The sequence below is a fragment of the Lonchura striata genome, chromosome 1A, assembly GCF_050655825.1.
Source record: "Lonchura striata isolate lonStrDom1 chromosome 1A, ASM5065582v1, whole genome shotgun sequence".
Classification (NCBI taxonomy): domain Eukaryota; kingdom Metazoa; phylum Chordata; class Aves; order Passeriformes; family Estrildidae; genus Lonchura; species Lonchura striata.
Window position 1 is genome coordinate 11,186,286 of NC_140741.1, and position 25,567 is coordinate 11,211,852.

General features: G+C 42.4%; 2 long non-coding RNA genes across 3 annotated transcripts in view; one reads left to right on the forward strand and one right to left on the reverse strand.

The window, feature by feature from the left end:
• Positions 1–3,575: 3,575 nt before the first annotated feature.
• On the forward strand, positions 3,576–9,591 carry LOC110472992 (uncharacterized). The gene is made up of 3 exons (XR_002465797.2): positions 3,576–3,644; positions 5,407–5,446; positions 9,557–9,591. It is a non-coding gene; the product is annotated as an uncharacterized LOC110472992 (long non-coding RNA).
• LOC146763375 (uncharacterized) overlaps positions 3,619–25,567 on the reverse strand; it is a 37,659-nt gene continuing 15,710 nt past the window's right edge. For both annotated transcript variants that reach the window (XR_014952119.1, XR_014952118.1), the window contains 2 exons: positions 7,826–24,782; positions 3,619–4,270 (listed from right to left, as the gene is read on the reverse strand). This is a non-coding gene — a long non-coding RNA (uncharacterized LOC146763375). The remainder of the gene's footprint in view (positions 4,271–7,825; positions 24,783–25,567) is intronic.

Genomic DNA, 25,567 nt, shown 5'->3' on the forward strand with positions numbered 1-25,567 from the left:
TTTAGTTTCATCAAGAAGCAAAGTCATGGACACAGAAAGAGCTGCTCAGTCTCCACAGCATGCTAAATGTTAACCTCACAGTCTCAGCCTCACACTAATAGAAAACAAAAATAAATCTGTTAAACCTGTCAGGTTTACAATCTGGAAACATTAATGGTTGATATGGAACATAGAGAGTTTTATTGAGAATGAATTGCACTTGAGGAATGCAAGATATCTCTGATCCTGGAAAAAAAGCCTTCTTAGAACAGAGGCACAGATTTTTTAAATGAGCAAGATAAAAAACACTTAAAAAAAAATCAAGTCAAATAAAAAGGAAATTTTCCCATTATCTTCGTTTTGAGCCAGTGTTTGATTCAAAGCCAGTAGACAATTTGTCCTTGATCTCACTGTAAAAGCAGAGTCAGCTCTCCTGTGCTGGAGTCTGGAGCTGCACGCCTCCTCTCTCTTGCATAGTTTTATATCCATGTTTTTGGGGATGTTTTCTGGCTTTTCCAATCCCTGTCCTGGATTTTGACTGGTAAAGACAAGTCAGCACTGCTTTCTCTTAAGAAGGACACTTCTTTTTTAGTTAATCCTTCTGTAAACTGTAAAAAGAAGTGAAATTACCTCCAAACATGCACACCCTTCACTAATTGAAGTTCCTCTAATTGATGCTCATGGGCTGCATGGCTTAACCAATCTGTGCCCAGATTGCTGGCCCAGAGGATTGCTGGCCCAAATCAAGCTGCATTCTCACCTTTTAAGGTTTGCCTCAGAATATCCTGAAAACAATTCTCACTACTCCAGCAGGTTTCCACCATCACAAACAGATAAAATTAATGTTGGGGAAGTTTTCAAACACTTCAGTGATTATACAGCCTGTACTGTACTTAAATAAAGTCCTTCAGGCACTGGGGAGTTCCTGCCTTGCTGGAAGGCAGCAGGGCATGAACTCATAGATCACTGGGAGAGAATTTTTTTTTTACTTTGTTAATTCACCTATATAAACCAGAGAGAATTCACCTCAATCATCTATATAGTAGATCCACCCTTTCTACCACTGCAATATCTTTGATGCTATAAACTACCCACACTGCTGCCACAGTAACTGGAGACACTACTCACTTCTAATATTGTTACTTGTGATAATATTTACTCCACTTTAACAAGGTTAGTTTTGCCCACAGCTTGTGGGAACATGAGAGGCAAAGTCAGTGGTGTGCAACACAGTGCGAGCGGCGGTGTGCCTCGGTCGCTGCAAGGGATCGAGATAAAGAGACCAAGAGAGGTCAGTTGTGTGCAGTCCAGAGAGATTGTATTGCCTGAACGGTTGCAGGGACAAAAGACCCTGGGCTACTGCCCAGATACAGTTTTATACAGCAAAATTAAGAGATAAGGTCTAAACAATAGAGACAGTGTCCAGCTTAGGCACATCAGAACCACCCCAGGGGTCAGGTCCAATGGGAACTGCTCAGGGGTGGGGAGAAGGGGATTCACAGAGAAATGCTGAAGCGAAACTTTCCTGAAACAATTTTGAGTCCAGAATGAATGGGCATAGAGATGCTAATTGCCCATTTGGCCCCTTGATTTGGACCACATTTTTGGATTGTTGTGCTACTTTTGGACCTCCCACACCTACAACTGGGTGGCCTACATTTTCCAACTCCCATTGCTTTGGCCATTTTTGAGAAGGAATGACTGTCACATCTGCCCCTGTGTCCATCATCCCCTGAAGGAGAACAGAATGGCCCTTGATCTGGAGGCCACACCACACGAGGGGTTTCTCCTCTCCCAGCGTCTCGGTGTAAAAGACCAAGAGGGCATGATCATCACACAAAAGATGGGGCACTGGAATGGCCTGCACAATGATCTGTCCCTCCACCAGGAAGAGAGGAGGGTGGACACAGCGTGCCATGAGATAGAAGGTCCTGGGATCGAGCGAAACGATGCCAGGAGGAATTTCTATCTCCTTTGGAGTGTACTTTGTGTCCCCAATGACAAGATACTTGCAGTTTAGTAGATCATTCCGTCTGCAAGTCTCACAGTCCCGAATGCAGGCCAGGAGCTCTGCTGTAGCTGTAATGAAATGCCAGTCCTGATTAGAAAAATGAACAGGTTTAGTAAGTCTCAACCGATAAGATTCAGTTTTATCAATGGTGTAAGCTTGGCTGCTGGCACTAGGCACAATGTGGTAAACAGCAGCTCTGGCCACAATGCCTTGGCCCAACCCCATTTTTGCCATCACGCAGGATAGGACCACACTCCCCAGTAAGTTTTTTTGCTGATTGGAGATCTCCCCAGCTCCCACTTTCCCCTCTTTGGAAGGCACTGTCCCCCACAGGGGGCACTGGCCTATGAGATTTCCTTCCTGGTTACAGAAATAGCATCGGCGTTTGGGTGCAGGAGGCTTGGCAGCCCTTGGTGTTTTCAGGGTTACCGTTGCCTCTGCAACCACCTTTCCCCGCGGTTTTATCACTGAGTCCTGTGTCATTAGTGTAGCTTTCCTCATGCACTCCTCAATGAGCTGATCGAGTGAGGGGGGAGGCGATGATGGAAGGGCCAGGATGACTCGCTGACAGGCTTCATTTGCATTTGTGGTGACAAGTTCTAATGTAAGTTGATCTTGGAGCTCTGGATTTTGCACCCTTTTTTCCACTGAAGCTCACACTCAATCCACAAAATCCATGAATGGTTCTGTAACAGACTGCTTTAAAGCGGTATAAGAAACAAGAGGTTCTTTAGAAGGCATGTTTAAAAATGCTGATTCTGCTGCATCCCTGGACAGGTCTAACACTGCTCTGGGAATGCCTGCGGCTTGCTTCTTAGCTTGGCTCCAATCACCTTCACCCACTAGATGTTCTAAAGTGATTTCCTCATCCTCTATGTCTATGGAATGGTTTGGACTCTGCAAAATCTCTGGGAGGAGATTTCCTGCAAGCCTTTTCCAAGTTCTTTCCCACAATCTAAACTCCGACTGAGGGAGCAAGCAAGTGAAAAGACGTCTCAAATCAGCAGGGACAAATGTTTTGGAGCTTAGAGTAGCCTTTAAAATGCTCTTAAAAAATTTGCTCCTTTCTCCAAACTCACGCTTTGTTTTGCAGAGTTCCTGACACTGTTGTATGACAGGGGCTCCCATCTAGGGTTTTTTCCTCTGGCATTATAAATCACTGGGGCCAGGAACGGAGGTTCGGTGTCTCTGACCAGTTTCTGTTTCCCCGTGCTGACAGTCTGGTACCTGCCATTGCTGAGGGAACCAGGAGTGAGAGAGGGGCCGGCTTGTGTGGGAGTGGCCGCAGCTGGCGGGGCCATGTGGAGCGGGGCAGGGGCAGGGGGTGGTGATGCAACTGCGAGGGGAGGAGCTGAGGGCTGGACTGGGGGCTGGACCGGGGGCTGGACTGTGGGCTGGACTGTGGGCTGAACCGCCGCAAGGGAGGAGGGGTTGGGATCAGGGATGGGCAAAGGGAGGAATGCGAGGGCTGTGGGCGTGTTCTGGGCTGGCACAGGGAGCAAGGAATTCTGGGATGGAGAAGGGAATGTCGCGTGGCCGCCTCCATCTTGTGGTGGCTGCACGGGGGGGGGGGGGGTGCAAAGCATGGATTTTGAGCTGCGGGAGCAAAATCAGGAGATGGAGAAGGGTTAGGAACTGAATCTACATCTGCACGGTCAGTTTTTTCACAGCACGGGACGTGGGGGGTCACAGGGGACACGATGGAACCCTTTTCTGTTCCCCGCGCGTCATGAGTGTCTGCACTTTCTTTCACAAAGTCATAAACGAACAAAAAGATTCTCATAAAACGTTCTTTCACTGAGGGATTTCCTGCCTTTGTCCTTTCACTCAGCACTGCACCCACACATTTCCAAAATCGTCTTTCTTTCACTTCTTGCTCTGTTACCTCCAAAAAACTTACTGTTATCTATTTGACAAACTGTTTCACAAGGCTCTTAGGAAGTTTTACACCTGCTTGCTGCAGGGGTTGCTGAACTTGTTTATAAATCTCTTTCTGCTGTGTAGTCAGCGTAACACCCATCGCTGGCTGCACAGCAAATCTCACCCAGTTACTGCAGCAAAAGCCCCAAAGTTCTAAAGCCACGACGGAGACCCCCGCCACGCCCGCGCGCTGGCGTGTCCCTCCATGGGAGCACGAGAGCCTACCTCCAGTCTCCTGGCCGGATCCCTTCCCGCCAGTACTGAGACTCACCCACCGCCGTCCTTTAGACACCACGCTGCAGTAACAGTTCCCAACTCCCACAGACAATCTTCCAGGTGTTAGGAATGTGCCGTCCGCATCTGTGAACACCATGCCGGACAGAAATCGGCATCTCTGTCTCCGCGGCAACAGTCCTGCCGGGCTGCGTGGAAGGGCGAGTGCCCACACCACCAGCGGGTCCGAGAGCTTCTCCCCGCGGAGCTGACAGCCTGCGTGGCGATTTTTTTGCACCGCTCGCCGCTCTGTCACTCGCGGTGACACTGATCACAAAATGTCTGGAAAAGCTCTTAACCGGCGGACTGACCGCAGCAGCCGCAGCTCGCTCGCTTGAACCGATGCAAACCCCACATTGGGCGCCACTTACGGCTTTTGGGGGTCACTTGCAGCTGTCCCCCGTCCCTCCCCGGCCCCCCGGGACCCCTCCGGCTAGCTGTCCCCTCCGGGGACCGGGGTTTTGCTGCAGTCCCGCTGCCCTGGGCTTACCAGGCAGCGGCTGGGTTAGCACGGTGCAAGTGGCGGTGTGCCTCGGTCGCCGCAAGGGATCGAGATAAAGAGACCAAGAGAGGTCAGTTGTGTGCAGTCCAGAGAGATTGTATTGCCTGAACGGTTGCAGGGACAAAAGACCCTGGGCTACTGCCCAGATACAGTTTTATACAACAAAATTAAGAGATAAGGTCTAAACAATAGAGACAGTGTCCAGTTTATGCACATCAGAACCACCCCAGGGGTCAGGTCCAATGGGAACTGCTCAGGGGTGGGGAGAAGGGGGTTCACAGAGAAATGCTGAAGCTAAACTTTCCTGAAACAATGGGGCATACATAAATGTATCTTTTCCTCAGTTTCCCATTCCCAAGGCCTTTCTAAAACCCTTCCTCCACATTACCATGCCAGCATGATAGCAACAGTGTGCAACACAGGGTGGCCTGGATTAGAGCTCTGTATTCCCTTGGAACCAAACCAACTCAAAAATCAAACTATGTGATTTCTGCAGAAGTTCACAGCAGTACAGATCCTGTTGCAGGCTCCTTGGCAGGGCAGCAATCAGCCTTTTTCAGTCCTGGACATTCCTGGGAATATGAGTTTTTTAAAGGGTGGTAGAGTCTTAGTCCTCCTTTCCAAGTGTGACCAGAAGTGCTCAGCCTGCATAAAGCAGATTAAAACTCAAGCAATTGCTTGGATCATTACATGACCCAATAAAGATGAAATATCATTGCAGGCTTTTTGCTGGACCATCTGACTCAGCCATACATGAAAAGGTAGGAAGCAGGGAGGAGAAGGAGGGGAAGCGAGGCAGGGAAGGGAAGGAGGATATGCACAGAAGTGATGCATGAGAAACCATTGCCAAGGCCAGCAGGGCAAATGTCCCCAGTGTGCTAAAAACATTCAGTGCTGTGCTCTCTTCCTGACCTCTTTGGCTGCGTGCTCTGTCTATTCCAGTAAACAGAATAAGGCCAGGACACAGGCTGAGAGCTGGGCCACGCTCATCTTTACCTCCTTGCTCCTGGCATGGTTGGGGCTCCCTCAAAGGCTTACCCTGGCAGTCAGGGCTTGGCGTGGCTTCAGGGGGAAGCTCGTGATCATGGCCAGCTTGTCCCACCGTGTCTGGGGGAGCCTGAGCAATGGCACGTGGGCAAGGATGAACAGAATGAGCCACCCGGCCAGGGAGTACCTGCTACAGGTACAGCCACTGCTAAAGCTGGGAGACACCATCTTTATGCTTGTTCTGGCTAAATCAAACTTTTAAAAGCAAATGATGAAGCACTTGTATACCCATATGTGGGAATCCAGGGCTTCCCTCTGGTTGCCCTGGCAGGTCTGAGACCCTGGCAGGGGGTCAGGAACCCTCCTGTACAGAGCCCCCAGAGACACTGTCTCTGATCTCTGTCCATGGAAAAGAATTTTCAGTCTTACAGGATGAATTACAAGCTCTGAGTGTTTGATATAAGTAATAATTAACTGTGGCACAGGTGCAAAAGTAAAATTTTAGGTTTCTAGATTAGGGGTTCAAAGGGGACAAGATATAGGAAACTGGGTGTGTCTCATCCTTTTTCCTCTTCATGCCCTCCATGTTTCACTGTAGTGTTGGCATTGGTATAGGCTGGGGACACACTGTTCAACGTAGGTGACAGATATTGGCACGTTATTGTAAATCCAGCCCAGGGAGTTTCTGGTATTTAATGTTTGTAACATCCCACTGAGGGCAGAGCCCCACACGCTGCCCTGCAGGACAGACCTGTGGCAGGGCAGCAGAACATGTTAGAGATAAACAGAATAAACAACCTTGAAACCAGCACAGACAAATTATGGCTTCTGCTTTGGCAGCAGGGCTGAAAGACAGAGACTTTTTACAATCTCAGAATCATCAATACCTCAGATTCCAACACCCATCCATGTGTCAAATAGAGAACTGTCACCGGGGTGTGCCCTTCTGTGGCTATGCTGAAGCAGCCTGGCAGCAATCACTGCATGATGTGCCCACCTTCTGCCTCTCTTGGCTCCAGCATGTTCCTAAAACACTGTGAGCCTCCAGCCCTGACACAGAATTTAGTAATAAAGGGTAGGAAGGCTTTTCCAGAGAGGACTGTCCTTTTCTGCAGTGTCTAGTTAAGGCCTGCCCTCCAGTGCCTGTGATGCACTCTGGATTGTGGAGGTAAATGCAGCAGGAAAGAAACTGGCTCTTCTATGCAAATATGTGCAAGTAGTCTGTGTGACAAGAAAGTGGCAGAGGGATTCTCTTCTAACCTTCCTTCTTCCCCATAAATCATACTGAATTGTGCACTATTTTCCTGTTAATGCTTAGAGCTTAGAAAGCCTTTCAGGAGGATTTACTGTGAAATTTATACCTTTATTTAGAGAATTACTCACAGGTGGTGAATTGACTGAAATCTCACTGTGCTGCTGTACACTGCTATTCAGAACAGTAATCTTGGCATCAATTTAGCTTTGCATTCTGCTGAGAGCATTTTCTTTTGCATGCTTGTTTTCACAAGGTGCTTTATTCTGACTTGCTAGCTCAAAGCACACTTCTCACTCATTGCTTTGCTTGCAAAAGCCTTGTTCAACTGGCAAATTAATATGAATGCACTGAAAAACAATATCCCACCAAAACTGCCCATAGGCTCTTCTGAGGAGAATTCAAGCTTTGAAATATATGTTTTATTTATAGAATGTCCATTAGAAATCAAGCCAGGAAGTTAAAGCTGCTGAAATGCTAGACATTCTGTTTAATTTTTAAACAAAATTCTAAGAAATATATTCTAGTATAAAGGAGGCTTTTATGAATCATGAGTCATTTTCTGTTGATGGAAATACGATTGGTATCTCATGTAACTTATTACTTCCCTGTTCTGCCCCTGCTCTTTCCTATTGAAAGTATCTGACAATCTATCTTTGCTATTTATAAAACACCTAAATGGGCTGATAACCAAAGAGAAAAGAGACTGTTTGAAGTTACCATTCAAAAGGTCTTTCGGTGCTCTCTAATTCCTCATAACCTGTCACATGCCAGTCTCACACTGCTCATAAGAGCAAAGTAGGACTGATTTGAACATGCACACTATTTCCCAATTTTTCCATCCTTTTGTCTAGCTGCCTGAGTTTCAAAACATGAACTATGTTATTAATTCAATCCTCACCAGAGCCATCTTTTTCTGTTGAGTCATGGCACCAGATTTACAGACAGGTGTCTGTTCTTCACACAGTTGTCTCTCTGCTGGTTGAATTATTCCTCAAGAGAAGACATTTCCAGGCTCCTGACAAATATATTTCATAAAAAGAATCATTCTTGGAGGCATTCTTAGACAATTCTTATTTCAAAGTGCTCCATAAACACATTAAATTAAGAAAGCTGCATGAGTTTTCCAGCACCTGGAAGAAACCAGGTGAAATGCTGCTACTTTCTAGGTTGCAGTCATTATGACAGCTTATAGATTAAAAGCCAAAATTTAAAAAATTAAAACTAAACCAGATAGAAACAGAGTAAAAATCCACTTTTCTAATTGCAGGGCACAAGTGCTTGGGCTGGGCTGGCCCAGGATAACAGCATCTTAAAACCACTGCCTGATTTATGAATTGGATCTTGCTTGTATATAGAGGGTGTAAGAGTCAAGCTAAGTAGAAGGGACATATCCACCTTTCTCATAATACAACATACCCTTTTGACTGTGTTCATGAATAAAAATTAATTATAATTATCACAATAAACATGTTTTTCAAGAGAAACTAACTGTGTGTCCTAGGGAAGGACAGTTTATTACCTGTAACATTGAGAGGTATATAAACATAAATAGGTCCCTTGTTAGAAAGGTTTTTACTTAAGAAAAAAGCTTACTTCAAAATGTTGTGGCAATTTTGATAGCTCCTCTGTCTGTCCCAAACTTACGATCTGTTCCAAATATTTCCTTTGCAAACCCTGAGGAGTCCAGAAGAATCCTCTTTGAAGTCCACTGTCCTATCAGAAAGCACTTAATAGCTTTTGGAGCAACACAGATTCTGTCACTAGCAGCATCACAGAAAAAGTAAAAGTGGGGAAAAAAGAGAAAAAAAACAAAGGATGCCTTATTTTCACATCTCCATGCAGAAGGGAGGAATGAGGTACTACTTCACATGTACCACCTGGGCATCTTCTTTACCTTCACCTCTCCCTGAAGGCATGCCAAACACACAGAATACTACACTGAAGTGTATGGCCATGCCTATTATATTAAAATGAAATGGTCTCCCCTCAGATTACCAATCTTCCTAGGTGGAAACACAGAAAAAAAGCCTCTGGGCCTTTGGCTAAAATGATCTTGAATCCTGACAGCAAGAAAATGTGGCAGGCACAGGGCAATAGGAGGCAGGATGATTCCAGGGCTATAAACCACTCTGCCAGAGTCAGTTAAAGGACTGGGCAAACATTATTTTAGGGGTTAAAAAAGAAGAAATACTCAATCCATATGGAACAGATGTGGTAAATTTGAATGCAACATGAAACCTGCAGATCACTAAAGTCAAAAACAAGCTGTAGAGAATGTTGACAAACATTAAAATGGCCACATATGGAAACTGAATAAAAGGAAGAAACAACAACTTACATCCTCCTCTTCCTCCTGGTAAAGGGCTTGGGATCACCTGCCAAGCTCTGCACCTTTGCCAAAATAAAACTTTTAAACCTTGGACCCAGAGGGGCAGTGAAAGGGTAAAGGTAGCATGCAAGAAAAGGATAAATACCACAGAATTTGTTTGTACATTAACTGCATATAATTGCAAACAGAACTATTAGCAGCATTGTTATTTGACTAATACGTATTTAATTAGACTGTTTAGAATTTAATTAATTTAATTGGATTAACAATGTATTTTGCGTTTCCTCCATCCTTAACGAGATGTGAAGAAGAACAAACCAGTGGGAATTTGAGCAGCTGCTCTGTAATTTACATGCAACAGATATCCCATGCAAATCAAAGGCCTGGGAATGCAGATCTGCAAACAACTTCCTGAGGGAAAAAACCCTTGCCTGCTGAAAAAATAGTGTCTTAAAGAAAAGAGAGTTTCCTATAATACAGAAGCTTAACTGCACTGATATGGAGGAGCAAAAACACCACAGAAATTGAAATATGCTCCTGCTGGGGTCATTACCAGACATGTTAGTTGATTCAGCACTCCATGAACTGCAGAAATTCACAGTTTTAGAAGCTGTGAGTGAATATCTGTCCTAGGCAAGCTGCGGGAGGATCCTGGTCTCAACTCTGCTACTCTCACAGCTCCTTAGTGCTTGCAAAATCCCAGCGATGCTCAGTGTGTGTGTACAGCATCAGGGAGAGGAGTGGAGGCTGTGCTCTGCAAGAGAAAAGAGTGCAGCTTCAACAGATCTAGCATTCCTAAACATGGGAATTATATCAAGAAGTGGGTGTGTAGGAAACCAGAAAAAATAGGAAAAAGAAAAAAAAGAAAGAATAAAAAATGAAAACAAACAAAAAACTCAAGATAACAAAAAAGAAAAAAAAAAGAAAAAAGAAAAGGAGATAAGAAGAAGGAAAAGGAGAAGAAGGAAGGAAAAGGAGAAGGAGGAAGGAAAAGGAGAAGAAGAAGGAAAAGAAGGAGGAAGGAAAAGGAGAAGGAGGAAGGAAAAGGAGAAGAAGGAAAAGGAGAAGAAGGAAAAGGAGAAGGAAAAGGGAAAAAAGAAAAATAAGAAAAAAGAAAGAGAAATAGAAAAAAAGAAAGACGAAAAGGAAAAAATAAAAAAGGACAAAAGAAGAAAAAAGAAAAAAGGAAAAAAGGGAAAAATAGAAAAGAGAAAAGAAGAGAGAAAAGAAGAGAGAAAAGAAGAGAGAAAAGAAGAGAGAAAAGAAGAGAGAAAAGAAGAGAGAAAAGGAAAGAGAGAGTGAAAGGAAGGCTCAAGTCATTGCAGCTTTCCAGATGCAGCAGATACAGATCCCTTAAACAGTTATTTTGGGTCTGAAACCTGGACTACAAGCTTGCTGCAGTCAACCCAAATGAGTTTGTCCTGATTATTCTGCTCAGGGTTTTCCACTCCGGGAACTGAAGCACACAGGGCTATAACAGCAGCAGAGCTGTTCAGCTACAGCGAAAACATCTTAGCAACAAAGGAAGCAAGGCAGTATTTTAAAAATGTGTTTTTTCTTGCTTCTTACGGAGCAGACAGAGGCAGAAGAAACGGGCTTGACAGTTTTACTTGTGTTTAATGGATTTTAAAGTGGCTCTTGGCAGTGCAATGTATTCCTGCTGAAGGACCAGTGAGATAGGAGGCAGCTGAAACCTTGCAAATGCCTGCACACCAAGTATGACCTGAGAACACCACTTTGGCAGCCAGAAGACATGCTGTTTTTTCTTCCCAAAGTTTAAATAAACTTTGCTTTACTTTCCCACCCAAATTCTATAGTGAATTTTTGAAAGAGCTGGCCAGGGTGAGGCATATCCATCTGTCATCCTTCTTGGAAGAGCACCCAAAGCATGCTCAGCCTGCTTTGCCCCTTCAACCTCTATATCCCTGTTAACAGTTTCAGTTCTTTTGTTTCATTTTCACTCTTGTCCTGTACTGATCTGTCTTTCCAGACAACCAGAAAAAAAATGAAGAGTCACACTGACTGGAAACCATCACACCACATACCCAGCTATTGTTTGTTCTTCTGAAATTATGGATTAAAGAAGGCTTCAACTGGGTTAAGATTTTTCAAAGGATTGCAAGACAAACAACAGACAGAAAGAAATTTATTGGTGCATTGGTAGGTGTTTCTTCTACTTTTTTGTGTTTTGAAGGAGTGTGATCATTACAAAAATTACTAAAGGAAAACCATAAACAGTCCTAAAAAGAAAACAAGTGTCCTGATTAATTTCACTAGCTAATAGAAAAATTGGATTTTCTCCACACACTTCCAGCTGTTCCACATCCATCCTGTCCAGCTGGCTGATTCAATGCCTCAAGCAATCTCTTACTTCCTCAGTCTCATCAATTTCTTCCAAGAAAGTGGTGATGGAATATGCTATTTCACCATTCCCATTTTTCTTCTCTCTTTTGGATATTTTTATTCATCTCTATTTTAACTTCTGAACTGTTGCTAAATATTAGAAGCAGTAATATTAAGAAGACAAAATATCCTTCAGAGTCCTGAAAGACATTGGATTACATCCAGGGAGTCATTAAAGCTACCCTAGAGACTATCGTTTTGGAAGATTCTCATACATCAGTGTATTTTGGGACATGTGACACAAGGGTCTTATAGATCATTTTGGTAGACTTAAAGAAAAATCCTATTGAATCTATCACAATCTTTTGTGTAAAGAAGCATGCTTAGAGTGTACATTACAAAAAGGGTGTCTGTGAAGAGATGAAAAAAGTTTAAGTATAAAGGAGCTTGAGAAGGTGGGAGAAATATCTACAAAATATTTCAACTGATGGCTGGTGAGAAAAATACACTTAATGAATTAAGAGTTTTGAGCATCAAGAACATGCTGCTTTGTACAGTATTTGTAGGATACCCTGGACAAACACCAGCTCACAGTAGCATCCACTCAGTTTTTGGGAGGCACACTCTTCAGTGCGAAACCAGAAATACATGGCTGTTAAAAGTATTAGAATGTCATCCACTAATTGGTCTTTGTAAATTCTTCATGATCTGAACATTGCTTTTCATTTTTCTTTCATTACTTGCTGAAAAGTAGAAAATTATGCAGCTGCAAAGGGATGCCTGGAGGACACCTAATCCAACCTGCTCCTCCAAGCTGCAGGAGATTCCTCAGGCCCTTGTTCTGTCAAGTTTTGTCTATTACCAGGAACTGGGAGTTTGTAGCCTCTACAGGTCCCTGTAGCAGTGTCTAACCATCCCCAAAAAGTTTCTTCTCATGTCAAATTGGAAGCTTCCAGTGTTCTCACATTATTGGGCTCACCACTTCTACCCTTCCATCACACATCTCTGAAAAGAGCCTAGATTCCTCTTCTCTTCATTATCCCATCAGGAAAATCCAGCTCTCAGCTGCTCCATTCAGCACTTTGAGATCCAAAACATCACTGGGCTCTCTCCAGAAGGTCCCTGGAGATGGGGAGCCCCAGGCTGAACGGGGCTTTGCAGTCCCAGATAAAGGGAAGGAAACACAGTTAATCTGCTCATTAGCTGTAGGTAACATACTACTAATCCCTGTGCTTTTGGCTGTCTTCAAGCCCAGCAGTGTACAACTCCTCTTTGTAGTTCTCCTTTCACAAAACCTTCCAATAAATGGTGAAGAAAAGCTAATTTGCATTCACTCCATGGCTTGAGTAACTTATGACGATCCCACAGGTTTATTTCTCAGCAGAAGAGCCAGCTGGTGATTTCAGCAGACAACTGTTTTGATCTCTCTCCATATCAATATACAAATTCCCAAAAACCTAAGTGCTTGGGCTCCTTGAATAAAGAAAATTTAATAAAAAGTTTTCATAGTGTACTGCTCAGATGAACATCGTGCTGAAATATTGTATAAACTATGTGTTCCTATCTTTGAAATTTATAATTGAATCCAAATGTCAATATGATTTATTTTTAAAACATCTCTCAGACACCATATTAGGAAAGGATAGAATTCTACAATATACAGTGGAGGAAAAAAAATAGATCCTTAAAAGCTGTAGACTACAGGCATGCTATTTTACATGAAAGATAGCACTAGATTCAATAAACTTCACTGGGTCAAGACTATTGAAGTGATTTATAGACATGAAAATTACAATCTGCACCTATTCTTTGTACATACCCCCCAAAAATACCCTGAGCTTCATCTCTGACTTTCCAACAAATTCACAGACACTCATAAGAACACAGCAATGAAAAGATATTATTTTGTTTTATGTCAGCAGTACTCACAATGCTTGAGAAAATTTGCTCTGACACCATTCCCATTTTATATATACACTCCATTAATTTCTGCACTGTCTTTGCTCTACCAACTAACCTTAACATTTAAAGGTAGGATAATGTAAACCATTCTTGTATCCCCTAAAATATCTAACTGACCTTTAACTTATTGATTAAAATAGAGTTTTTCAAATGTCTTAGGTTCATATAAAATAAACACACTCTCCACAAAGCAGCATTTAGGCCTTTGCCACTCAGGCAGAATGTTGTGTCTGCCCTGGGCCAAGCATGAGGAGCAGCTCATGCTGCAGAGCTCAAACCTTGGCATGCAGAGCTTTCCACAAGGCAATTTCCTCCTATAAGATGCAGAGCTGCTTCCTAGTCCCTTCCCAAATCCCCAATACCAGCTGGCTGTGCACTCTCATGTATGAAGGCTGTCAGAGCTAAAATCCAGGAAGAGTTTGGGCAGATTGGCCATTGATGGCACTGGAGAGATGGCACCAAATGGAGAAGCTTAGGGAAGGTGTCTGACAGAAATGAAAAAGCCTGTGGGATAAAGGGGATACCAGAGGTTCTTTAGAACACAAAGCAGACAGTTCTTTCTAGAGAAGATGAAAGAAGATTATTTGGTTGGTAGTTGAAGATTATTTGGGAGATTAGGATGCGCAATGCCAGGCAGAGAAATTATTTCAGCTAACCCAATGCTTGCCTCTTCTCACAGATGCTTTAGGCACTGTGCTGGACTTTGTTATCTCATTAAATTTGTGGAAGACATGTAGAGTCCACTCTTTCAAACCACACCCTCTCCCCTGCTGTAGAAGAGAAGCATCTTGATGGGTGAAAAGTTTAATGGGATGCCTCTTAGAACCTCCACATCTGCTGCCTCTCCAGCTGCTTTGCTGATGGAGTCACTTCATGCACACATCTATGTTTTACATCTGCCCTCAAAGCCCCAGTTGTGCAGTCAGGATGGGCCAGGTGCCTCTGCCTTCCCCCACTACCTTCTGACATCTTTCCACCACTTCCCAAGCCCAGGTTAAAGTGCTGAATGAAGATTATCAATATGCATTGCCATAAGTAAAATTACAGAGACCATATGGAAGGGATGGAAACCATGGTTATGGCTCTGCCATGCTGGTAACCACACACAATACCAAGCTCTCCTTAGGAAATAAGAGCTGGGATCCAAGTATTCAAAAACTGAGAAGGTGGAATCATGTCTGAGGCTACCCAAATAATTTCTGTGTTCCACATCTGTATGTAAACCCATCTTAAATCAGCACAGAAAACCCACCTGGCAGAAAATCAAGGCTGAGAGATCAAACAATTCAAATCAATGACTCTCACTTAGTTTGGGCATACTGCACACCAGTCATGGATGCTCCCATTTTACTTGTTACATCCTCAAAATTAGGCAAATTGCATTACGTCCTTCAAATAAGCATGTACACAATGATTATTTCAACAAATCATTTCTCTGGCACAGTTAAAAATATCTGCCTTCCCTGTAAAAAAAATTAAAATGAATAAATAAATATAAGGACAGCATTATTGACATAATCTTCTCTTGGGGAGACTGATAATCTAGATAATAGCTTAGTAGTTGGTTTTTCAGTAGCTTTTGTGCCAGTTGAGGCTACACAACTGCAGAGCAGTCCTTTGCTTAATTTACACAAGGTGTCTTAGTAAATCAGCATCTTTTACAAACAATTTATGAGAGAGATACACAAGTGTAAAGCTCAAAACTCAGATTATTTGCTATTGTAAACTGCATGTAAGGCTGTGTGAAGTGTAGCTTATTGGCACTGTTGGATATCAGCAGCCTTTCCAGGGATTTATACCAGCCTATTTTATTACAGAACTTGGTCCTGTAGTTATTTGCAGAGAAATTTCAGTCATGCCTAGCAATCTCTGTCACCTAACAAGTGACTTAGAAAAATGGGCACCAATGTTGATAAATTTCCCCCTTTACTGCCTCTCAGTAGAAGTTACTTCTGGTAGTGAGTCACCAGAAACTGCTCATAAACTCTTTTAGCATGACTCTCCATGACTTTAGATAAAAAAACAAAAAACAGTGACTTTTTTTTTTTAATCTTGGAGCCAACCGTTAAGCTCAAGGAAGAGTCCTTAAATAGAGAACAAAAAGCTCCTTACGTGGATGAGGGGCATGGAAATGAAAGACACAAGAAAAACAGCAGGAAGTGTTTCAGTGTATTTCCACTCTCCTAAACAAAAAGTGAACAAAAATTCTGCCCCCCTCACCCCAAGACAAAATACCCAAGCATACAACATCCCTTACCAAGGAGCACACCAAAAAGCCCAAAGAAAAATTCCCCCCCTTCGGAATAAACAATAAATAATAATCAAACTTAAAGAAAACCTACTGCCAGTTTAGAGGCACATTGCAGCAGCATTAAATCTGCCCTGATAAATGTTTATTATTAAAGTTTCTTTCAATGATCTTTCTCACTATAACCTTTTACTCTAAAGCTCCTAAAACACTCTGCAGAGTTTAAAGCACAGACCACTCACCACTATCCTGCTGCTCCTCCACAGGTGCATAAGCAGCTTCTCTAAAAATCACCAAAGGTGCAGAGAAATTTAAAAGCAACAACAAACAACACTCCTAGAAAAACCCAGCAAACAAAATCTCCAAAAGTCTGCAAGACCTACTTATTGCTGCTTTCTAAACAAGGCATGGCTGAGGATGGCACTGTGGTAGCAGAAGGAAAGCTCAGAAGATGCTGAGGACAGCCTCACCCACCACAGGGTGTCCCTGGGGGCAGGAATGAGAGGCTTTCATGGAACCTCAGGAACAGGCTGTATGCACACACCGTGGGCTGCCTGACTTACTCCATTATCACCTCCTGTCTTTTATTAAAGCACTGTGGCTGTAAGTGCAACTTCCCTACCCTGAGAACAGGCTCTCTCAGCCTTGCACAGTTCTGTAGCCCATGGGAGATGGGAGCCTCTCTCATTGCACTGAAAGGAACTAAAACATGCCCTCTGTCTTGGTTTGAAAAGACAGGAGTCTGTGAAGCAAGGCAACAGCCTCCTGTGAAATGGAAAAGGTAAACCCCCTCCCTCCCAATTACCACAATTTCAAAATTAAAAGGCTCTCAGGCAAAGATATGGGAATGGGAATAACAGTTTTTTACTAGGAAAAAACTAAATGAAAATTTTAAAAAAACATGTAATTAATACAAACAAAACTAGTGATAGAGTCAGAAATCTGATAGCCTGAGGAGTCAGGGTGTTGGTAATAGTCCAGTTAAATGGTGGCTGCTCCTCCTGGAGCGGAAGATGAAATGCTGCTGAAGCAGTGATTCTGTAGAAGGGTGGAGTTTTCTCTGAAGGTCTGGTAATGGAGTAGATGGGCCTGGTCTTCCTCTGGGAATCCAATGGGGAAGAAGCTGATCCTCTGGGAATCCAGCAAAGGGCTGCTCTGGTGTCCCAAAAAGTGCTAATTTTATGCAGGTAGGGATGCTTGGCTCCTCCCTCTGGGTGGAGCATCTCACAATGGGATGATGTAACTTTACCAGTGATGCAGTGATTCGTTCAATGCCCCATTAACAGAAGATATCTCCCCGGAGGGAGACATTGTTCTTGGAAGAGATAAGAAAACTGCCCAGCCTCCAACAGATGGCAAATAGAACATATGCTTATCTTACAAGCCAGGACACCTCTCACCCCTGCCTCCCCTCCCAACCCCAAACAGAAACCCAACAAAACCTTTTAGGATATAACAGCAGTTCTCCTAAATGCCAACAACTCAGAGGGAAAACGGGACAGCCACGCCAAGAGGCAGAAGCCAAAAAGATTTGACAGAATCAAAAAAGGTTGGAAATTACTTCAGAAGCAAAACAGGATTTCAGGCTGCTTTTTGATGTGCAATCAAAAAGCTTAATAAAAATATAACTGACCATAGCTCCTTCCCCCTTCCTTCCACTCCTGGAGGCAAAACAGCTTGTTCACAATTGCAACTCTCCTGCTTGCAGGGCATGCAGGCTCTGTGTCTCTCTCTGAGGTGTTAACAAGCCACATCTAAAGCAGGAGGTAACTCCAGCTTTATACAAGACAGCATCGATTTATTCAGCACATCTGTCACGTACACTCTGCATCACCCATGGATGGATTTGAATATATCATGTTTTATTTTGCTAGTCCTACAAAGCCAAAATTTAGTTTTGACTAAGCAAAGCTAAGCTTTGCTTGTTTTTGTTTCTAGTTTTCAATATAAAATATATCAATATATAATATATTTTTGCTATATTTTTTGTTTATTTTAAAGCTGAGTGCAATCACTTGATGCCTATTTAAAAGCAGCACAGGTGGAGCCAAGAGCAAAACCAAAAACAAGTGCAAAATATCATAACCCATACACACATCAAAGATCAATGCTCAAGACTAACTGAATACTCAGGCCAGGGAAGAAGGTTGTCTTGGTTTTGAGCTTGTAAATTGAATGGTTTTAATGTTTTAAAGGCTGGATGAACACAGCTGATAGATCTCTAGATTGGCCTTTTTGATTTCTCCTCTAAAAATGCTATTGCAACAGAGCTTTGGAAACAGACAGATGCTTGCTGGTTTGGAAGTGTTGTTTATTGACTCTTCTGCTCTGCACTAACTTTGAGCTTCCCTTACATTTGTTATGTTTTCCCCGTTCCCTCTTTCCCCTTTGGATTGGAGGCTTGCAAGAATATCATCATCTTGCAACCTACCAGTGGCCACTGAAAATCTGTCATATGCACAGATGAACACCTGCATAAAAAATGTTGGGGTGTTTTTGGTTTGCCTTTTTTTTTTAATCAAGGAAAGACAGAATTCTTCTTTATAGTATAAATAACACCTGATAAAAAAACAACCCAAATCTACAAAAACCCCCGAAAAAACTGACCCAAAAACCCCTCCTCCCTGATACACTATTGATTTGGTGCCTCCAGCTCAGCAAAGACAAGAGAGATGTGCTGCAAAGTCAGCTGCCTATGCCCAGTGCTATGCATTCTTTGCTCTGGGTGTTATCTACTGAAGTTGTCTCTCTTGGACAGAGCACAGTATTGCAGATTTTAGGGCAAAGTGGTAGAGGAAAAATACCTTCTTTTAATTATTAGTGTTTTAGACCTGGATCCTCAGAGCTTATACAAACAAAGCTGTGATTAATAGATCTTGGGTTGAGTGAAAAATGCACATCTTTCATCTGTTTGTATGTCTGGATAAAGTAAAACTGAAGCATAAAGTCTTTGTAATATGTCCATTGATGCCAGTTCATTTATCAGAGAAGATAGAAAGGGATCTGACCCAGGAGAAATATTTACTTCAGCCACAAATACTCTATGCCTGTAATGAATTCATCATCTGTCTTTCTCCATCCCCCGTGCTGAGATCTTGCTTCCTTGCTCTTTTTGCCTACTGTTTGGCACAGGAGCTGCTTGAGCAGAGCTGAGCTGTAAATGCCATGATCACAAATCCAAACTGAGCTGGCACCAGGGAGAGAAAAGGTTCTATTTACAGCTCTTCTGGGCAGTGCTATCCAGTGTAAATGCTGCTGCTCTGCCCATCCTAGGGATGACCTTCACAGGACTACACCTGATGCCTCAGGTTTTAGCTTTTATATTTTTTAGATTCTATGCTGCTTTAGTGTGTGGGTCTGGGCTTCATATGAGGGATGGTGAGCTCTCTTCACAGAGCAGGGGGAGACAAAACAATTCCTTGTCCAGCTGGGGACCAAGGACAAATGATCCAAATCTCAGGCCCAGGAGCACAAACAACGTGGGCTGGAGAGAGAAAAACAAGCAGGATGGGACTGCCTGGGCTGGAGCTGGAATGGGACAATGAACTCCAAGGTGCAAATGGAGCAGAACTGATCCCTGGGAGAGCCCCCAGGAGCGCTCGTGCATTTTGAAACCATTTTGGTTCATCTTGGGTGCAGCCCTGGCTGGGCTCTTGTGCTGCCCATGGAGGAGATCCTTTTAATAAATCCCTGCTTTATTATTTAGCTCTGTCCAGCCTCTGCTCTAGGGCAGCCTTCACAGGGCATCACACCTTTTGCCTTGTGACAAGCTATGACAAGGCTTTCAGGTTTGTCAGGATGTTCCTCCTCATCACCTCCCTTCTCCTCTACAATATTCTGGAGTTGTTCAAACCTGTATATGAACAAAAGGCATTTGAAGCAGCTGCATCTGAATGGAAATTGGCCAGGTTTCAAACAAAGAGGAAGACAAATGCTGACCTTCATGGTAAGTACTGTGAAATACTGAAAGCTAGCAAATTCTCTTTAACTCTATAATGCTTTTAAATCACCCTTTTTATTTTTCTTTTTTTCTCTCTCACCCTTGTGCAGCTGAGTTAAAACAGAACTCTTTTTCTGCTTAAGTAATGAAGTAAAAAACAGCTTATGTAGTTTATAGAGAAGCTCAAACAAACTTACAGACATTTAAGCAGAAATTTCTGGGTGCCTACTCTGACAAGGAGCAGAAAGGTATTCTGAGTTCTTATTGCCATCAAAATTACTACACAAATCTTGAATAAATACAGTGAGCAACATCTTACAGTGTGAGATGGAACAGAGAGGTCAATGTGCATGTGATATCACAATGTTCATGTCACTGAAAGTGCTCTGTTACCTGCTGAGATTTATTGCCTTAAATAACTCCTTTAAAATATGAAGTGCACGAATTGCATCCACAATGATAATTGGAGCACTAATAACCACAAACAAAAATGCTCAGGCAAAGTAATTTCATAACTTGACCACTGTCAGCAATGTGCCATATAGCCTGTTCTGGGGTGGTCACATACAAACAGCAGGGAGGAAGTAAATACCAGGAAAAACACCTCAGAAACCCTGGAATTGCTGGCTTGAGCCAGAAAAGAATTTCTTTAGTGAGTATTACAATGTACATGGATACATCAAAGTTAGAGATTTCCTTTTAAATATGTGTCTCTTAAGAGAACCTGAAGAAAATTTTCCGAGTACCTTCACTTGTTAATTCTGTGTTGATGGTTAAATAAATGACTACTTCTTGCCAAGATACCCTTGTAGAAGCAGCTGTTGAAATCAAGTGGTTCTTTCCTGACTGTTTCCAAAATTTAAGTAAACAATGTTTTATCAACAAAATTGCCTCATTTCAGAGTTTTGGGCTGAGCTGAACAAACTGGAGACAAAGATCTCAAATGTTCCTAGATAAGATTCAGTGGAAGTGCAAAAAGGTAGCGTGGGATGCCCAGATCTCGCCCTGTTTTAACCCTAAGGTAAATACTGTTTACACGGACAATGTGATAATCATAAAACCTTGTTAAACACTAGCTAATAATTATACTTTGTACTTATTCAGAACCTTTCATCTCATAATCTCAGAGACCTCTGCTAACAAAAGTTCATTTTTATAACATTGTAGGAGTAGCTAAATAATTGCCAGAGATGCCAGATCTCTGGGGTAGAAAACATAGAATCACAGAATGGTTTGGGTTTGAAAAGACATTTAAGACCATCTCATTCCAACCCCCCTGCCATGGACAGGGACATCTTGTATTATCCCAGGTTGCTCCAAGCCCATCCAACCTGGCCTTGAGCACAGCCAGGGACGGGGCAGCCACAGCTGCTTTAGCAAACCTGTGCCAGGGCCTTATCACCACCAGAGTAAAGAATTTTTTCCTTATATCCAATCTAAACCTTGTCTGTCAGTTTGAAGCCATCCCCCCTTGTCTTGTCACTATGTGCCCTTATAGAAAGTCCCTCTCCATCTCTCTTTTAGGGTTTCCCCAAAGTCTTCCAATCTCAATTACATCAGCCTTTCCTCACAGCAGATCTGCTCCATCTCTCTCATCCTCTGGACTGACTCCAGCAGCTCCATGTCCTTCCTGTGCTGGGACCCCAGAGCTGGATGCAGACCTGTAAGTGGGTTCTCACCAGAGCAGGGCAGAGGGGCAGAATCCTTTTCCATGGACCTTCTGGTCAGGCTGCTTTGGATGCAGCCCAGGTCATGGCTGGCTTTCTGGGCTGCCAGTGCACTTTGCCGGCTCCTGTTGAGTTTCCCATCAGCTGACACCCCCAAATCCTTCTCCCCAAGGGCTAACCTCGATCCATTGTCCCCCCACTGGGTGTCTGTGCTTGGCATTGCTCCATCCCTCTGCAGGACCTCACACTTGGCCTTGTTGGACTCCATGGGGTTCACACAGGGCCACCTCTCAAGCCTGCCCAGGTCCTCTCTCTGTTGAAGCAGGACAATTCTCCACACCTCAACCTGGAGCTGGGGGCAGATTCCATAACTCTGCTCTAGGAACTGGCTACCCTGGAGTTTTTACATTAAAATGTAGCAGAGTGAAAACAAAACTCCGCTTTCTTTGGGCTCTATTCATAAGAACAACAAAAAATTATTTCTCATAACTAAAGGTCAGGCTCTTAAACCAGTGACACAAAGACATCCTGCACAGCAAACCACAGACCAGAAAAAGTTTGCAGCACAAACATTAGGAAAGCCAGTCAGCCATCTTAATCTGATAAATTGGTTTTGGCAACAAATTAAAACAGTTCTTTCATGTCTGTGGGCAGTTTTTAATGGCTTGTTCTTGCATTTTAAGGTACTGGCTCCAGATTTCAGGTTTATGACAGGAAATGTATTTAACTGTTTTTCCTTTAGGCTTTTGCTCTAAAAGAATAAACAATGGTGCAGTGACTACAGCAAGAGATAACTTATGTCCTCATTGGAATCGGTGAAGCAATGCCTCAAAGTGAGTATCCAGCATAAAACCTAAATTATCTATCAATTTATGTGACTAGCAACATAGAAATTCCCCAAGTAAACTGGAAGGCTGGCAGATGGCACAGGCTCAACTCAATTAAAAAACAATGTCAAAAACCAGACTCCAGACTGAGATTTCCTCTCTAAAAGCAGTATAAGGAAACAACTAATTTTCCCAAATATTCATATGAATATTCATTTGCTATAATTGAACCACTATGAATGTCAAAGGACACATGTAGTTTTCATGTTGCTATGGCCAGTGCTTTGATTGAAGAGGCAGGGAAAGCAACCACTGAAGTGTGAAATGTGAAAGAAAACAGATCTGTTCTCTCACAGATGAGCACAGCTTCCCTTGCCAGGGAAAACTGCAGATACCAAGGAACTCAGTTGCCATGAGGATAAGAGGAGTGAATTTAAGCCCTTTCTGGATTCCTGATGTCAAGATCACTTCACACTGGTCTCGTCCCTCACATTTAATACAAAGTCCCTCAGTCATGTGGAGACTGACCAGGACAATACCTACTGATAATATCATGTGTTATGATGCATTCAAAAATTTTACCACAGTTTTCATTCCATATATTTCCTCACAACTTTCTCTTTGACACTTCAACCCCCAGAGTACCTGCTTGCCTTAATTCCCTTTCTCTTATCCCTGCTGAATTCACTCCAGTGCTTCCCTTCTCATCTCTCCTGTTGTTTGTTTTCCTAATCAAATAATCCCCTTCCATTTTTTACTGAGCACCACTTACTTAATATTTAAACAAATTAAATAAACCAAATGAAATTAAAAGAATTAAATAGAAAAAAAAATCTGCTGTCCCTATGTAATGTTTATCTGCTTGTTTAATAAAATATATTATTCTGAGGGATACTGAAACTGTGATTTTCAGCCATGGATTGTCTTAGCCTGTTTATATAGCATCTAGTGAAACAAAATCATATTCATAAATGGTATTGAGGCGTTACCATAATAAAGACAATTAGTTGTATTGCTGGTGGTTAATAGCCCCAACAGCTTAAATAAGAGGTACAAGCATAGGGATGGAAATAAATCCAAAGAAAAGTAACACACTAACTATTGTATGGTATACTAATTTAAAGTATATTCTAAGTAGAAAAAACCCTAAAACAAAACAAAACAAAAAAAAACCAAAAAACCAAAACCAATAAATCCACTTTCCTTTCTTGGAAACTTCCCATCCAAAGATAAATTATCTCTCTTTTGAGCTGAAGTTCCAAGAAGTTTGAATCAATATTATATCTCCAGCAGCTAATAAGGACTGGTAATGCAGACAAAACATTCTGCTGTTATCTCGGTAGGCAGAAAAAAACAAACAGAATATTTTATAGCTTAAAATATTTCCTCCATAAAACATTTTTAATACCATGTGATCCTGCTAGGAAAATATGCCAAGTTATTTTGTCATTTTTGGTTTGAAAAATATAGATGGCTCTTCTATCACTTATCAAAACACCAATTTTTCATTGCACAGACAAGGAGCTGGGTGTATACATAGTTAAATATGCTGGATATTCTGTGTTTTTAGAAAAGTCACCTTAATGGCTAAGAAAATACAGCCTCTTTAGAGTATTTTTATGGATACATGGATTTATTCCTACAGGAACCAAGCAGAATCACCTCCTGGAATTTTGTTTCACAGTATGTGTTGATATTTCAGCTTGCTGAGCCTAGCATGAAGGTGCTAAAGGTTTTGATTTTCCAGTGAGGATAGGGGTACTTTATTTTATTCTGCAAAGAATAGAATAGGTCTCTCTCATGCATCTCTTTCCAAGTCAAAGTAACACAAGGTGTGGTGTTATCTCTCAGAGTCATAGCAACACAAATAACAAATAAGGTCTGGTGAGCCTTCTGTAAGACAACAATACTATTCCAGTTAACAACGGCTTCAGAAAGAAAGAATTTTCAGAGAATCAAGAGGAATCAAAGAAAGGAAAAGCCCATCAGATAATTTCCTCTACAGACTTTTCTAATGACATTTACTTTCTAAAAGACCATCTTTTTCTCCCTCTCCAGGAGTATCTGGTATCTATTATGACAGCAGAAAAACTTGGCAGAGAAAAAAAATTATCCTAGAACAGAACCTCCCACTCTTTAATTTAAAAATTTAAATCCATGCTCAGATAATGGGGAGGCTTTAGCTCCATACTATGGACAGGGAAGTGACAAACAGGGAAGGTGGATGATTTGCTTGTGGGCACAGGAAGAATTTGCATAAAGCAAGGAACTGAACACAGATTTACAAGTGCTCAAATCAGCACCATGGCCTTAGCTGTGCCTCTGGCAGACTTTTTTTTTTTTTCCCAGCCAAGTAAATATCAGGGACACAGCCCTGCTAAAATATCTCCAAATAGGTTGGTCCTACCTGCAGTAGGCACCTCCTTCTGTCTTCTCCACTGTCTTCCTGGGGGCTCCGTGGCAGCATCTTGGCTCTGACCTTTCCCCTGTAGCTCTGATGTGTGTGGGATTGTTTTTTCTCAGGGACAAGAAGGAGCTCCTGTGGTAGTGGATTAGTGGTACTCAGAAATCTGCTAATCCAGCAAGTTAAACATCCATTAGGCCTAATGTCTGAGCTAAAAACAAAATAGCAGCTCTTATAAATAACCATGGGCTTATCACCCATCCCCTTTCCACCAAGTGCTCTGGATCAGCCTCTACAGAAAAAGGTCTGTAAGCACTCCATGTGTTAACTTCGATTCACACTGAGGGCTTTTTATGTCCTACTTCCAGGGGAGACCTGATAGCCCTAGACAGCTAATTTAAAGTGAAACTTTGAGCAGCAGAGGCCTCAGGTACTTTGACCTCAATATTTTGAAGCAGAGGACATAAGGCAGTTAAAATGGCCTATGGATTTAATCATTTTGCAATGTTATCTTCTCCAGAAAATATGATTCAATTGTCTTGGTGATTTAATATATCCCTTGATGTCACTAGTGCTTTCAAATTTTTTAATCTACTTGTTCAGTTCTGCCTGCAATGTATTGTACAGTCAGAAAATAAGATCATGTCAGGGCAAGCCAAAGGTGGAAACCTTTCTGGCAAACCTGTGCAAGGCAAAATCAAGGGCTTGGGGATATAGCTGGTTTGGAATTTTTTGTCTGTTTTGTTGAATTTTGGGAGGCTTTTAAGATTAAAAAAAAAATGAAATCAAAATAAAACACATCTGTAGCACCTTAGTGAGCATACTCTCCTGTAGAGTAAGCCTCCATACACATCTTGCTATTCCAGAGAGTTTCTGGGAAGTGGTAGCTGAAAAATATATCAAAAAAAAGGAGATGACAG